The sequence below is a fragment of the Triticum aestivum genome, chromosome 2B (assembly GCF_018294505.1).
Source record: "Triticum aestivum cultivar Chinese Spring chromosome 2B, IWGSC CS RefSeq v2.1, whole genome shotgun sequence".
Classification (NCBI taxonomy): domain Eukaryota; kingdom Viridiplantae; phylum Streptophyta; class Magnoliopsida; order Poales; family Poaceae; genus Triticum; species Triticum aestivum.
The window spans coordinates 370,873,197-370,890,569 of record NC_057798.1 but is presented as its reverse complement, the minus strand read 5'-3'; the positions used below and the strand labels follow the sequence as shown (position 1 = coordinate 370,890,569).

Here is a 17,373-nt window from a genome sequence, read left to right as displayed (position 1 = left end):
CCTTTTCTGCTCACTCGTAGGGGTCCAGACCCCCACAAAGGGGGAGGGAGTCGACTGAACATCTCAGACATTGGCGGGAATTTCGCCCGCATCCGATCCCCAATTCTTGTTCACCCCGGATGATCGTGTTGGGTAAATTGTGACCTCGTACGATCGTATCGGGTGAGCAATAGCTGCTTCATCACAGTACTGACTTATGGGCTAACAGGTCACACTTTGGCCAAGTATCCTACAAAGAGACTCCCGAGAGCCAAAAGTATTAAAGGAATGGCCATAGGAATGGGCGCATCATGACATTGTAATCTGTCTCGCCCGAATGAATTAGTTGGTACTAGAAATGTTAGAAATAGTAAACGAAAGGAGTAATAAGAAGTGAAAAGGACAGAGACACTTCCCAACCAAAAAGCAAAGTTCCCACTGATGGTATACTTTGTGTAAGCGAGCTCTAAGATCACATCTTTAGAATAAAATCCTATTAGAAAAGGAAATCCAATAAGAGATAAGCTGCCCATGAGCATCATGGCATAGGTCAAAGGAAATGAGGAGGCAAGCCCCCCCCCCCATCTTTCGCATATCTTGCTCATCTGACATGGCATGAATCACCGAACCCGCACTCAGGAAGAGTAATGCTTTGAGAAATGCATGATTCATTAAGTGAAAGACGCTAACCGAATAGTTAGAGATGCCGCAAGAAAAGATCATATAGCCTAATTGACTGCAAGTTGAATAAGCTATGACCCTCTTTAGATTGTTCTGTAATATTCCAGTGGTTGCCGCAGGGAATGACGTCATAGCTCCTGCAAAAGTAATAACAATCAAAGCCATAGGTGAGTGTTCAAATAAAGGGGAGCACCTTGATATCATGAAAACGCCAGCAGTGACCATAGTAGCTGCATGAATCAAAGCAGATACTGGCGTGGGACCCTCCATTGCATCAGGTAACCAAGTATGCAATCCTATCTGTGCAGATTTCCCAACAGCACCAATAAAAAGTAAAATACAAATCAGAGTTATGGCATTCAATCTCATATTGCAAAAAATCCATTCATTTCTGGGAGCACTAGCACAAGCAAAAATGGTTGAAAAGTCTACTGTTTGAAAGAGAGTAAAACAACCAAAAATCCCAAGAGCTAATCCAAAATCACCTACTCGATTGACAAGCATAGCTTTTATAGCAGCTTTATCCACCTGAAGTCGTGTAAACCAGAAATGAATTAACAAATATGAAGCAAGACCTACTCCCTCCCATCCCAGGAATAATTGAAGAAAGTTATCTCCAGTCACCAACATTAGCATAAAAAAAGTAAAAATGGATAAACAACACATAAATCGAGGGCTATGCGGATCCTCAGACATATATGAAATGGAAAAAGATGGACCAAGCTACTCATGAATATAACCACAATTAACATCACTATGGTCAGGCTATCGAACACAGAGTCAAAAGTGAATTACGAGTCAGGCCAATCTGCGAATCAAGCGAGCTCCCCTTGCAATGATGTGGTGGTGAACCTCTCATTCGTCTTCAGTGCTCTTCGAACCGTGCGGGAAGGTTTCCCATCACACGGCTCTCCAACTTGATCTTCTGCGGGAACCTTATGTAAGAACAGGCCTGGCAAAAGAAGTATGGTCTCGCTTTCCTTTGCCACTCAAGTGTACGGCATATGCCGTGCTTAGGCCCCTTCTTCCCTTCCCTAATCCAAAAATGAGTCCACCGCCTGCCTGGCACTTTATGGGTATAGGTATGCCGTGCAGGCCAGCCTCCCTTGGATTTTAGGTGATTAACTACCGAAGCGAAGAAAAGGCTGGATCAAGAAAAGGGGGGTACTACGAGCCCTCTGCCCCACGCATCTAACTAGCTCACGTGGTTCACCGGTTCCACCGACTTCACCCTTAGATAGAGTTATTCAGTCAATATAGAGATGCGCTTAAAGTGGGGGGTGTGCTGTCCCTATTGGGATGGGCCCTTCCCCATAAGGCCCCATCGTCGGGGCATAAGCGCCCTCTTGGTACCCATATGCAAGGCGCCGTCTTAGCCTTGCCTTCCCAGGATCGCTCCCACACCTGTCACGTTCGTGATCGGCCTCCTCAACTGTGTATCGATCGAAAGGCAGGGCGGCAGAGCCCCCAACCGACGAGAGTAGTTACGTCCAGTATGTCCCCCCTCGATTCCCGACATGCTATGATACCCCAGGGTGGGTAGTAGCGGGTCGAGTCTGTATCACTGTGGGGGACAAGCGAGCTGCCAGACAACCTCATCGAGTACGCAGGACTGGATGCGTACGCCGCGTACAAGTCATAGTTCATGATCGACTACGTCACAGATGGTTCGAAATTTGCAAAAGAGCGGGAGGCTAACAACTTCTATGGCCACCCTTATTGCCCCTTTTAGGGATGAAGATACATCAGAGCCTGCCTTCATTTTACTTCCGCTTGTGCTTGCCTTTTATCTTGTTGTTTCAAATTAGAAGTTTGCTCTTGTTGGGTTGAACCAGTATGATTATGTCGTGCTTGTCATGTTTGAACAAGTTTAGTTATGTCATCAAGTACAATGTTTTGCTTATCTCATTATATAAGTTTGGTTTGGTAGCATCGTATGTTGTTAATCCATCATTTCAAAATTGAAAAGTAGCTTCTGAATGGAACGTTGTCGTTGCTCTAAAGTACTAGTTATGATGCAACTAATCACACAACGTTGTTCCATGTCAGCACAACTCAGTACACTTGATCGGACATTGCATACTTACTACAATAAAAAGTACAAAGAAGCATCAGTCCGTAAGCGCTACTATGAATGCACTATCAGTACAACTTAGTCTACACGCAAGTATCATAGTTCTGAAAATGACACCAGAAGACACTTGAGAATAATCACAAAAACAAACACAAAAAAGAAGGCAAAAAACTCAAATGAAAAAAGATTACGCTCACACAAAACTGACAAGAACTAGAACAAAAAGTATCAGTCCAAGTTACTGGAGGAGTCAAGTACTAGATTCAAACAAACAAAAAAGTTGACCGCCCAAGGTCAGGCGCAGGCCCTGACAATGCTAGATACTTGAACTCGAGCCCGTGGGTGAATCCCTAGTAATCCGCACAACGCAGGACCCGCCGACCAGGGCCCACAGGTCAAGAGAGAGAGCGAGCGTCGTGTATAAGTGCTCAGGTAAGTGTTCAGAGGAGTTCGACTGGTGAGCGTCGGCTGCACTTATAAACAGGTCCGGAGCCCCCTCGACTAGCCAGGTGGGACTAAACCCAGAGCGCACGCGCACGACGCACTACACAGGCACGCAGACGAGCTATCTGGGCCGGAAAATGGCCCAATAGCCTACATCGTCAACAAAACACCCCACCAAAATAAGCCCAGGTATACAAACCAGATGGCGGGACAAAGAAATATAAACCACAAGAAAAATGTTTGTCAATTAACCTCTACAAGAAAAAGGAAAAAAATATGATACAAAAACAATGAACCTCTTAAAAGAACAAAACTTAATAGCCTTCCTGTTAAATGTACATAATTTAAAAAACAGAATTAAATATTACTTTCAAGTTCAACTACTAAAACTAAAAAAGTTCAAAACATATAATGTTTGTCAATTATGCAAAAATTCTTATTTATATAAAAACTGACAAGTTCAACTACTAAAGCTCAAAAAGTTCAAACATATAATGTTTGACAACTATGCTAAAATTCTTATTTATATAAAAACTGACAAGTTCAACTACTAAAAATCTAAAAGTTCAAACATATAATGTTTGTCGATTATGCTAAAATTCCTATTTATATAAAATCTGACAAGTTCAACTACTAAAATTCAAAAAGTTCAAATAGAATTTATTTGTCAATTCTGCTAAATCTATTATCTATATATAATCTGTCCACACCACAACGAACGATCTGGTCGTAAAATAATCTCAAACCCACACCGCCAACCTAAGTTATAAAAAAATTAGTTCAAACATACATACAACATCAGTACTAAAACAGCAGGATCCACTCGCACTACTCTGACATCAAATTTCAAACTCGTGCGCTGTTTGAAATTACAATTCAGTTCGCACAGTACTAAAACATAAGTACACTAAATATGAGAATACAAAACTATAAAGGCCTAACTTAGGTTGGTACATATGAAAATAAAATAAGTACAATTTATGAGCAACAACTCCCAGGGCACTGAAAAAATGTTTTGACATACACTAGTGTATAAAGGCTTTAATAGAAAAACAATACTTAAATATCCACACGAAAAACATCACAGATCCATAAGTACAGCTTGACTATACGAATCGCTGCCACAGTAAAATGCCATCATCACCACCGCAGAGACGTGCAAGTGGGATTTAGCAGATCCTCAATACAGCTTGACAAGACTAAACAAGTGCACCAGTAAAAAACATTTGTCTTGGACGGTTAGTTCTTCCACGCCACCACCCGCGCCACCCACTGGGCGGTTGCCACGACGCACTGCAAACGGCGACCCCCGACGAACCGCCTCCCACACACGCCCCCGACGAACCGCCTCCCACACACCACCGTCGGCGCACTGCAAAAATACCCCATTGTCTTCCATCTCTCCCTCGTTCCCACAAACCACCATTGCCGCTTCCATTTCCACTGCACACAAACCTCCAGCGTCTCTCTACAAAGCCCACAGTCACCGGAGGAAGGCCATGGCGGAGGAACCGTCTGCCAAGCGTCATCATGCCGAGACGTCAGACAAAAGGAGCAACCTCGTCGACATTAACGTCCCCGGCGAGAAGCGCAACTACACCAGAACGCTCGAAGGGGTTGAGCTCCACGACAATGAGACGATGGAGATCGTCTGCACCAGCGAACCAGACAAGGCCGATGAGATGATGAGCAGGCTTAGGATGAAGGGAGGCGGCTTGTATCCGAGCTTCACCAGAGTTGATGTGGAGTACACCGACGAGGAAAAACCTCCATAGATGGCGGCAGTCCTGTAGTTGTGCGTCGAGGAACTCTTCTTGGTGTACCACATCGCACCGCCCACACAATGGTGAGCAATCCTACTCATTTGCCCTGCATATGGTTTATCTGTTTTATTACTACTGTATCCTGAAAATTTAATCACACTTGTTTCCCAACTAGATGTACTAGTGTGGTTTGTAGTGAAGTATTTTCTGAATTTGATGTAATGTTATTTTCGTAAGAAAATAAACTAAGGACTTGGTGAAGCACTGGTTCTGTGTTATCCTATTTCAACAAAAGTAGACTAAACTAGTACCAATGAAGAACATACAACATTTACTGAAACTATGTATAATCCAAGAAGAAGAATAACATGATGTACTTAATTTAATTTCAGAACTTTCTTTACTAGTTTTTGAAGTACATTCATCCATTGTAACTCATACTACTGTTCATTCATCTGTTGTACCAGTACTAGTCACTAAAAACTTAATTAAAAATTGTTTCCCAACTAGATGAACTACTATAGTCTATGAAGTGGATGCGCGATTACATGTTTATCAGGTTACATGCATTTTCTGAAACTGTGAAGTGGATTGTTTCACCAGATTAGCATCTGAAAAAAAAGTTTATAACATTCTGAACTTTATGCACCAAATTAATTTCCGAACTTCATGAACTAGCATAGATTCTGATCTTGATGCACTAGTATAGTTTATAGAATTGATGTATTAAAAGGTCTTTGGTGAAGTGGTATAGGTTCATATCTTGATGCACATGTTTCTCAAACTAATTTTTGAACTTGATGTAGAATTAATGCACAAAGATGTATCAATCACTGGTATAGGTCTTTTGTTCAACAAAAAAGAAAACTAAACTTGAATCAAGCAGCGCATATATCATTGACTCTGGTAAAATGATTCTCTAATTTGGTGAAGCATTTGGTAAAGCAAAGAAGATAGCAAAAAAGAAAAAATAACACGGTGTAGTTCAATTTAATTTCGGGACTTTGTGTACTAGTTTATGAATTACATTCATGCATGACTCATAATATATAAGCATCTACCTCATGGATTATCACTTGTAGAACAAAAAAAGTAGAAGAATTAAATCCTAAAAAATGAAGACTAATCTTTAAATGTGTGTCTCCCACCTTGCAGGCCCAAGCGCCTCAAAGACTTCCTACAGGAGGAGGAATTGTACACATTTGTCGGTTTCAGCATTGGAGGTGACAAGCGGAAGCTGGAGAAGTCTGGTTTGGAAATCAACCCCAACAACTTCATCGACATGCAGCGCAAGTGGAAAGATCCAAAGACCGACAAATAATACGACTCCTTGGCTGATGTTGCAGGCAGCGTCATCCACCCATTCTACGAAGGCATGAAGAAGAAGATGAACAGGGAAGACCACAAACTGTGGGGGAACAGCCCGCTGCCAGACAACCTCGTCACGTACGCAGGAATAGATGCATACGCAACGTACAAGTCATGGAAGACAATCGACAACATCGTGACAGGTTGGGATATTTCAAAAGAGCAGGAGGCTGACCCCTACTACCACTACAACTTCGCGGATGAAGATGCATGAAAGTCTGCATTTGTTATGTTGAACCAGCTACCTTATGCTGTGTGTGTCCTTAGAATTGGTGTTTCAGATTTGTAGTTTGCTTTCGTTATGTTGAACCAGCTACCTTATGCTGTGTGTGTCCTTAGAATTGGTGTTTCAGATTTGTAGTTTGCTTTCGTTATGTTGAACCAGCTACCTTATGCTATGTGTGTCAGGGTTTGAACAAGTTTGCCTATGTCTATAAAGTACATCATTTGCTTATGTCATCCAACAAGTTTGCTAGCTTCCTATTTTGTTCATCCATGATTTGAAGTTGAAACTTGATGGCTGCCACGCAGCACTAGTCATGGAGAAAAAAATAACACATGAATATTTTCGCAAAAAAAAGTGGCAGACTAAATAAAGGCCAAAAGCAAATAGTAGCCTTCCATGCTTAGTACAACTTAGACATGAACGGTAGTACTATCACGCTAAAAAATCAGTTTTTAGTTTTAGAAGAACACTAAAAAGACTAAGTTTCAGCCGAGGACAACATTCAGTACTAAAAAGCATCGTGCTAAAAAGTAGTTAGAAATTCACTAAGTACTGCATCAGGAAAAGCAAGAGAAACACCAGTACGTATTTCCTAGTCACTAGCATCCTAGGACTGAAAGTTCTGGTACAGTTGAACACACGACACATTCATTCTACAAATATATAAAAAGGAACGGGAAGCTTCAGTTCACATTCCTTAAAGCAGTGACATACTAAGAATTAGCAGTGGCAATACAACTGAAATCTCAGTACAACTAAGTCTATACGGCAAGTGATAGGACCAAACATTGCCTGGAGAAGAACCACAGCCTAGAAAAAAAGAAGGCCAATAACTTAATCAAAAAGATATAAGTTCAGCAAAAAGAGAAAAATCACAAGAAACACAACAGAAGACATACTAGCATCAAACAACACAAACAATAAATAATTAATCAAAAGTACTAGCACAATTGGAATCTCAGTACAACTGAGTTTATTCGGTAAGTGCTATGATGATACCAATTAATGCATTGAGAAGGAAATAGTTTTGAACTTAATAGGACTATCTCTTAAACGTAGCTAATTTAAACCAGTAATTTAACTTTTACTATGAAGTTCAACTACTAAAATTCAAGAAGTTCAAAAAGAAATTTGGCACTAAAATTTTGAAAGCCTTACGCTAAATGAGACTAAAAATCAGTACTAACAGAACTATATCATAAGCACAAGAAAACGAGAGTACAGAAACTATAAAGGTCCAAGTTAGGATGGAATCACAGAAAAATAAAATAAATCTCACTTTCTGAGCAACAACGCGAAAATACACTTAAAAAATTGTTTTCAGTTCAACTACTATATAAGTCTTCAGTACAAAAAAAAACTTAACCAAAACGAATTCCCGATGAAACATTGTGCCACACTTAAAACACAACACAAAATATACTAGTTATTACATAGTACTCGACAAGACATCAAACACTTCAAAATAGAGCCTACAATGTTTTCAATAGATATATCACACAACTATCCAATTCACTATGCAAATGATGACCATTTATCCTATGCATCAGGAGCCAAAGCCTGAACCTCCTTGGGAAGCTTCGTCACGATAAGATGGTTATTCCGGTTGAACACAACTCTATACAGATCCTCAGCGTTCCAATCAACAATGCGTGGCTGCAAAACAATAAAACAAATTATCAAAAATCATGACACATAAAAAAAAGGATGCACAATAAGCCAAAAACAAAAATTGAAATGCTCAACAAGAAACCCACGTCATTATCTCGAATGTTCTCAACGATCTTTTCACCATCATAGGATCCCGCATACTTCAAATTATAATGGCCACATTCATTCGGCCCTTGAAGTGGAACCTTGACAAACGTTGGTTTCTTTGCAAACAGCTCCCAATTGGGCTGCTTGCTTGCATTGTACTGAGCATCACCATACACAGCCTTCATTACTTTGACCAATCTAGAAATCTGTAAAAAAAACAAAACAACCGACACAGTTTTAGGTCTCAGAAACAGTAGAAACAAAGATGCAGAAATATTAATCCAGTACAGATAATAAATGTCACTCACAATCTTCTCGCAGTATTTGTGATAGGTGTTCTTCAAAGGACGGTGGTTCTTCGGATAAGGTAAAGAGTCAAGGATGTCAACGCTACTTCGGTACCGATTCATGACATATAAGGAATAGTGGCTCACTTTCCTATCCTTTGATAAAACCATAGGCTTGAATAGAGGCATCATTATCTAAAAACAAATGACCAAAACAGAGATGTTAAATATTCAAAGTAAAAACCAGCATCACAACAAACAAATAAAAATCAAAAAACGGCTAGTAGATCTCACAAGGTCGGCACTGAGCAAGTCTTCATTAGCTTTAACATAGCTCTTGAAATCTCTCGCTGCACTCTCCACATTAAACACTTTATTTTCATCCTCATAATACGAAAAGTCAAGCACAACCTGCAAAAAAGCCAACATAGAAAATAGACAGTGGAAAAGAATCAACAAGCAAAATATTATTAAAAATCATAAAAACAATAGATAGTCTTGTTCAACATAAAGAAACCGATCTGATTGATTACCGTAATGAAATATGGACTCAGCAATATCCTTTTCCCAGATGCGAAATCAGCATTTCTATCGGGATCTTGCTTCCAATCATCAATGAGGAAGTCCATTACATCACCCTCCATCATTTCCCCAGGTGAAAAAACTTCCCATATGCGATTCCCAGTGAAGTTAGTTATGTTTCCATCAGGTTGAGGTATCATTGAGAATGTATTCCTGCAGCACACACAAGAACAAAAAAGAAGGAGAAGCAAGATAAGGCATTCATAGCAGTTCGAGTTGTATAAAAAGGAACAGTTCAGGCCATATTTATCTAGCAGTTACAAACAACACAAGAAAAGGAAGAGGAAAAAAATGAGAGATACTCACTCGGCATACTTCTCACGCCATTCATCACTAAGCAACAGATTATACAACTTGCGAGCCTTGTCCAAGTGAGGGAATTTATGAGGGTGAAGCTGCTGCATAGGGGAGCAAAACTTTATAGGAGCTCTGGGCGCACGCTTCATGCTTACAACATTGCCAGAATCCAAAGCGGGATCTTTCCTAGCAGCACCAGCTCTACGAGCCACTATTCCAGCAAGGGGAGATAAACCTTTGGCAGCAGCGCTCCTCGTGACTCTTCCAACGCCAGCAATCTTGTCAAACACATCATCATCGCTGTCTATCAATTCCACAATGGGATTCTTGGGTGTAGTAGAGCTATCTGCACAAGCAGCCGTAAAACCTCTCAGAGCTCCCAACCGCCCCTTCATAACACCAGATCTTGTCTTTTCGGAAGAACGCCCCTGGCTAAGATCAATAGCTACATGCTTGAGCTCCAATAACTGGCTACCAAAGAACCTGTAGTCATGCTCACCAAGATCCAGCCACTCACCTGAAAAAAAAGAAGACCGCACAAAGCGTAAGTTCAAATACATATTTCATGACAGTACTAATAGAGAAGTACAAGCTGCAAAAAATTACAAAAGTCCATGCACACGTACAGGGTTCGATGCCAAACAAACCCCGGAAGTCAACATCAAACAAATTGCTAGTTGCGCAGGTATACAGCAAAGTCTTCCTAATGTCCAAAATGTCTTCATGGCTATAATCGACCATTTCAATTACACCATCCTCCCGGCAATAATAGGTCTTGCAATTTTGTAGCATAAAGAATCCACAATCATGCCTGTAAACAAAGGCAAAATCAAAAAATGGTATAACAGAAAATCCAAAAAATATAGGAAAAACATCCTCCAGCAACAAAAACAACCAACAAAAATCATTAAAAACGGATACTCACGTGTTTTCCTGCTGAGGCACCCGCACAAACTCGCAAGAGAAACCATCAATATGCACCGGTGAGAACGGTTTGGCCCTATCTGCACTGGTCTCCCTCCAAAGCTTCTTTATATTATCTATCATATTTCTTAAGAATCTAACTGCATCACCCCAGGTTTCATCACGGAGTGAATCAAGGCACTCGAAACAACGGAACTTCAAATTCAGAACAACCAAGCACCAATGCCCAGATACTTCACTAGGATTCATGGTAGCCACAAATGACGGCGGATCAAATGTAGGGAAAAGAAGCTGGAAAAAAATCGCAGAGGAAAAATGAATTTACCAAATAATAATGAAACAAAAAATTTAGCCTCCAAACAATAAAATAAAAGAGGGAAATTGAAATTCAAAAGTACAAACAAAAAATCACATAATCATAAGGAAATTATGTCCACCGCCCAAAATTGAGGAACAATCATATCAGTTCAATTCCCTTGCAACAATAAGTACAGCTTTAATAGAAGAAGCACAGATCAAGTTCATTCCCCCCACATCCCAAAACTGCAAAGAAAACATGACAGTTCTAGTTAATGAGTACAAAAAGTCCAAGTTCACCTACTTGGTCAAAACCATCAGCACCTGATCTTGTGAACCAATTTAGCACATTGCGGTCAATATTTCCATTACGGATCTTGGTCTGTTGTACAAAAAGAAAAACAATAGTTAGAAAATTGGCACAACAAGTTATCATCCTATTTACAAAAAAAGCAAAATACTAACCGTCACCCATCTGGGAACTATCAACTTGTCAGTGTCTCGGTACTTCTGACGTAGAGAATATAAAACAACATCAGCACTGTCTGAGTTGAGCATGCCAGTGGGGACAAACGCTTTAGCAATAGAACCAACACTGGTGCATCACATTCTTTATTTTGAAACATCGGCTTGTGACTAGAAAAACACAAAAGATTACATGAATTAAAACTACTTCAACAACAACAATAATCAAACTAGAGAAAGAAAAAGAGACAAAAAATGGTACGGGCAAAATCCCAAACTAACCATTTCGTACGGTTCGTGCGCAACCTCTTAACAACGAAGAAAAACCTATCAACCTTAACAACATTACCGCTTTCTGCTTGCAGAAAATGATGAAAAATAATAAGTTCAACAACTACAAGAGAACATGTCCAAAATGCCAAAATTGAGAAGTACACCCCATTTACAAGTCCTTACCTAGACTATCAAGGTTTGACGACGACGGTAGTTCCTGTGATGAGACCATTATGCCTCCAGTTTCAGGGTTTGACGATGGGACATCTTGAGAGGACACCAATATTGATGCGCTTTTAGGGTCTGTAGAAAGAAAATCCTGGGACGACAAGATCGCCTCCTGCGTCAAGGGGTCAGAAGAAATTGACAGAAGTACATCATCATCCTCGGATGGCACCTCCTCCACGCTAGAAGCATCTTGCAATGCATCACCGTAATCAAGACCTCCAGGCGGGAAATTCTCCGGCGGCAAATCTTCATAAACAGAAACATTTTCATTCCCAGCAATACCAACACCAGGCGATTTGGCATCAAGTATGCTGGCAGCACCAGCATCCTCATCAGCAACTTTGGTACCAACATTGCGCCCACTACTCAATGGAACATCATGAGCATCATCTCCACCACTAAGGACAACCTCACGCTCAACATCAGTAATCTGATGAAAATAAAAATTCAGAAAAAGTGAATAATATGAACAAAACTAACAATAAAAAATTAGCTACCAATAGGTGCACAGAAAAATAAACTTTGGAAGCATTCACAGCAACACCATCGAACTTGTTGCTGCTAACATTCAAAGCGACATCACCAACAGGCAAAAAAGAGTCATCGCCAACAATAGGACCCTAATTCAAATGTAATGAGACAAAAAAAACAATGCTATTATGAGCAACAATATACGGTGTGGGATAGAAAAATGAACAAGCAAGACACATCGGTGCGCACGAAATTTTAAGAAAATATTAATAAACACAATGAAAATAAAAATAACCTTGCACTTATCAGTGGATAGACCATTAACCCCACCGTCAACAGAACCCTCAACATTATGATTGCTCTCCTGCATGAAAAGAAAAATTAATAAACAGATGTAGATAAGGAAGTTCAACTACAATACTGACAGCAGAACAACATAGTAAAAACATACAAACAATGAGGACTGACTCACATCAACAACAGGGTGCTGCGAGCCAACATCATTCGTCTGCTGATCAGAAACATTAGCCTCAGTACCATCATCAGCCCTGCTGTTGGTGCCAGCAGCCTCATCGTGATCAATCTGCATCAAAGAAAATTATTAATAAATAGATGAACATGAGGAAGTCCAACTACAACACTGACATCAGGACAACAACATAAAAATTGCAAACACCAACGACTGACTCACATCAACATCAGGACGCTCAAAACCAACATCATTCATTTCGTGATCAAAAACATTAGCCTCAGTACCATCACCAGCCCTGCTGTCGGTGGCAGCAGCCCCATCCTGCTCAAACTGCTTGATAACAACATTTGCACTTTCTTCATATGGCTTGCAGCGAGAGTTTTGCATAGTTCTGAAACGCTTCATGTTGTTCAACAGACGAACCGAGCTCGGAACTAGATTAGCGGCACCGTCGCGCATATCACCGATTAAAATCCTCTCCATCTCAATGTAGTCAACAGCTTCCTCAGTGTTAAATTGATGACCTTCAGGAAGGATACCATTGATACAGCTCAAACGCTCCACTGTCGTTGGGACCTTTTGCACCTCAGAACACACATTACTTAAGATATGCTCAGCGCGCTCCAATGCTGAAACGGCGACATCAATACCAAAACCCTGCCTCTGTGAAGCACTAGCATTACTAGGGCCAGGGGGCATAACCAGCACCCTCAACACCACGGCTATCCCTCAACTCATTGGGCAGAGATGAAAACTTCAGAACCTGAGACGACGGCATCTCCAGGACTGGCCATTTATACACTCGAAAAAAAACAACCTCCTCTTGAGTTTTCCACTACAAACAAAAGGGAAAAATAGTTAATCAATCAACGCAACACATAGGGAAAAATAAATCATGATATTAACAGATTTAAAATCAACACCATTAATAAAACTTTAACTGTCATTGCCAATTTGTTAGTATTTACCAAGAGGCCAGTTGAACAAAGTTATTCAGTTCAACAACACACGAAACAACAGTACTAAAAAACCATACCTAAACCATACAAAATATAAACAGACAACTCTACAATACACATGTCCACTACAGCAAAAAATAGCTATACCTAAAATAAAAAAAAGGTCTGCAAGACACAAAACAAACAGAACTCACCGGAAGCTTCCCAAACACCCAAGTCTTTGGATCTGCATTGCCTTTTTTTATCAAATCTGCATCAACCAGATCAGAAAGCTTGGCAGGATCCATGTAACATATGCAGGGGACTCGCATGTCAGGCTCCACAGTTTTGCCACGGATAAGGCAGTCAAGGTACATTAGTACAGGCCCTATGGCACATCCTGTGATTGCCTTCCCCATGGTATGACCACTTTGGTACTTGGCAACAGCCCTTCTAAGCTCATCAACCATCAGCTGGAAATAATCCATATTTGCCATGTCCTCAAAGACGAGACCCTCAAACATTGCTGCCTCTCTGGAAACACGCGGGGCAGATCCAGGCAACACAACCTTCATAAACACAATAATGAAGAACACTTTCAGAGCAAGGTCATCTTTGCTAGGATCCTTGACGAGCACCTTGAGCTTATTCCTCAAATCTTTTGTCTTGATATCTTTGTCCCTGCTAATGTCAAGCTCCGATCTTAAATTCATCAGAGCGTCATCATATCCGTCCTCTGACGGCCTTGGCGCAGAACGACCACCACGAGGGAAACCAAATAATTGTTGTATACCATCGCTAGTGATGCGAAGCTTCTTATTAGCCTCACCCATGTCAATAGTCATTGTATCACAATCTATCCTCAGGTACAAAACTCCCATCAGAAGGCGGGAAATGTTAGACTTCACCCTCCACCTGAAGATAGAACCAAAACCAGATGCATGAACCCTAGCCACATGCCGACTCTCGAGCAATTTAGCATAATCTTCAACCTCTCTCAACAAACATCGCACAGTTAAGTTCAATTTCCGTTGGTCACCTTCATCCAAGGCAACTTTTCCGGCATTGCCTCCCACCGGCTTGACCGGAATCATAACGCTAACAGGCTGTAAATGAAAACAAAAAAGCCACACCTTAAAAAAATGAATATAGAAAACAACAAAAGCATATGAATGCACGTAAAAAGAAAAAGAAAAGATTGCACAAGTTCAACTATTAAAACAACATCAGTACCACCCCTCAATTGATCCAAACAATGATCAGCCTAACCTGGCCGCAATACCAGCCGAAACACAATTAAATCATTGAAAGTACAACTAGTAAATCACATGCAGTACAAAACACAAACCACTTCAAACAATGAATATAGAAAACAAAACAAGCATACGAATGTAAGTAAAAAAAAGATTGCACAAGTTCAACTATTAAAACAACATCAGTACCACCCTTAATTAATGAATACAATGACAGGCCTCACCTGGCCAGCATACCAGCCCAAACAGAAATTAAATCACTACAATTACAATTAGTACGTCACATGCACAAGAAAACACATACCACTGCAAACAATGAATATAGGAAACAAAACAAGCATATGAAGGTAAGTAAAACTAAGAAAAGTTTGCACAAGTTCAACTACTAAAACAACATCAGTACCACAATCAAATAGATGCAAAACAATGACCAGCCTCACCTGGCCAGCATACCAGCCCAAACACAATTAAATCGTTGCAAGTACAACTAGCAAGTCACATGCAGTACAAAACACATACCACTGCAAATTCATCTTCTGAATCAACTTCAATACCATCTTCTTCAGATGCAGCATCTTCAGCTTCGACATGAGCACGCTTCTTCACACCTTTGTTCACCTTTGCAGGATGAACTTTACGCTTCTTATTTTCTTTCAACAAAGACCGCTCTTGAAGAGGAGACGAAGAAGGCTTCTTATTTGTCAAACCTCGTGGACTCCGACGAACAGAGGAGCCACCAAGTTTGCTTGGACCAATTTTCACAGCAATGCTATCCGCATCAGCTTTGCTATTACCAGGTTGGGAACCAGCTTTCACACGTGGGCTACGCCTCTGTGTGCCATCAGGATTTCGATCTGACATCTTCCTCTTCAAAACAACTTTCTTCTCCTTAACTCCATCACGATCAAACACTTGCGTCAAACGAGTTTGCATCAAGTTTGTCTTCACAGGCATGTCAATTCCATGAGATCTGACATGAACAGTTGAAAAACCCGCGTCACCACCTTCACCGCCTACACATTTAGGAGCTTGAGCAACATCAACATCACTTTCTGGCACACAGGCAGCCTTTTGACGCCGTTCCAATTCCTTTCTCTCATGGAATTCATACTTCTTCTTTCTTATCCTTTAGTCCTCGAGCTGTAACTGCATAGGAACATCCTCAGCTTGGGTAACAGGCTCAGTGCCATCAACACTTTGAGACTGAGTAACAGACAACTGCAAGCTGCCATCACCATCATCAACGTTAAGTGAATACATTCCATCATTAATATCTTTAACAACATCAGCAATGTCCTCTGGAACACCATGGCTGTCATTAACTGCATAAACCAATAACATAAACACGCACATAAAAAATTAAAACACAATTAACAATGTAGACACAAAGATAAAGAAAGCGCATAGCATCAGACACAAAACAAAACGGAACAACTGATGTAACTAAGCATATATATGTATTAAAGGCTGATAAAAATAGAGCAAATATAAGGGAAACACCAGCAACATTCGCAAGTTCTTCTAGAGGGTTTGGTGTCTCAAAAATAACATTCACAAGATCTTGAAAGCGTTCTGATTTGTCAGAATCAGGAGGCACCGGCACTCCAACATCTGCAACAATCATCATAATTAGCAAAAAAGTACAAGAACAATCAATAAGTTCAACTATGTGAACACTACAAGTTCACCGAATAAAACAAATATGAACCCACCACTTGCAGAACAAACTTCAGAAAACACAACGCTTTTAACACCATACTAGTTCTTCATTGACTACTACAACCTATTCAAATTCCAGGACAGCAGTTCAAAATACACATGGTGATAAGTACTACATCCTGTCTGCAGGTTGCATCAACTGCAAAAACCATACACACCATACAATCTAGGAAAAAATTAACACATATCAAAATACAAACAACTTATAAAGTCGATACGGCAACAACTGTACAACATAAAAACAGATCTATTAAAACATCATCCAAAATACAGCGAAAATCACCTGCATTCAATTTGTCCGGACTGGATGATGTACCCATTGAGATCTACAGTCCTAAAATCTGCCGAACTAGATCTGCAAGACAAATGAACAAAAATTAGGGATTTGAACTATTTCAGAAACGAAGCACGCCATACAAAAGCAAAACTCTTACCAGCAAGCACAAAATCCGCCACGCAATCCAGTATCACTGCCGCCAAACGCTCGTTCAACAGCAAAGGAACCCTAGCGAGTGCAGCCTGGGACAACAAAGAGAGCAAGAGATTAGAAATAGAGAGAAAATCTGAATATAAGAGAACGCAAGCAAAGTCAATGGCAGAGCAAAAAGAACAAAACAGAACACCCGGACCTCCACCCCTGGGGTTGAGCCCTCCGGCCGACGCTCCCGCGGCGAAACAGGAGTAACAACTCCCCCTTCGAGAAGAGAAGAAGAGGGGAACGAAGACGGAATCGATTTGGGGACGGGAGAGGAGCAGAACGGGGAACATCAGAGGTTAAAAGGTGAGTGGGAGGGTTAAAAGATGGCTGGGAGAAAACGGACGGCTAAAGCCCACAACCGTGGCGAAGCCCACTATCTCTAGCCAGTTAAAAAAG

General features: G+C 40.7%; 1 pseudogene; it reads right to left on the bottom strand.

The window, feature by feature from the left end:
* Positions 1-209: 209 nt before the first annotated feature.
* On the bottom strand, positions 210-1,445 carry LOC123039218 (NADH-ubiquinone oxidoreductase chain 5-like; annotated as a pseudogene).
* Positions 1,446-17,373: the final 15,928 nt, after the last annotated feature.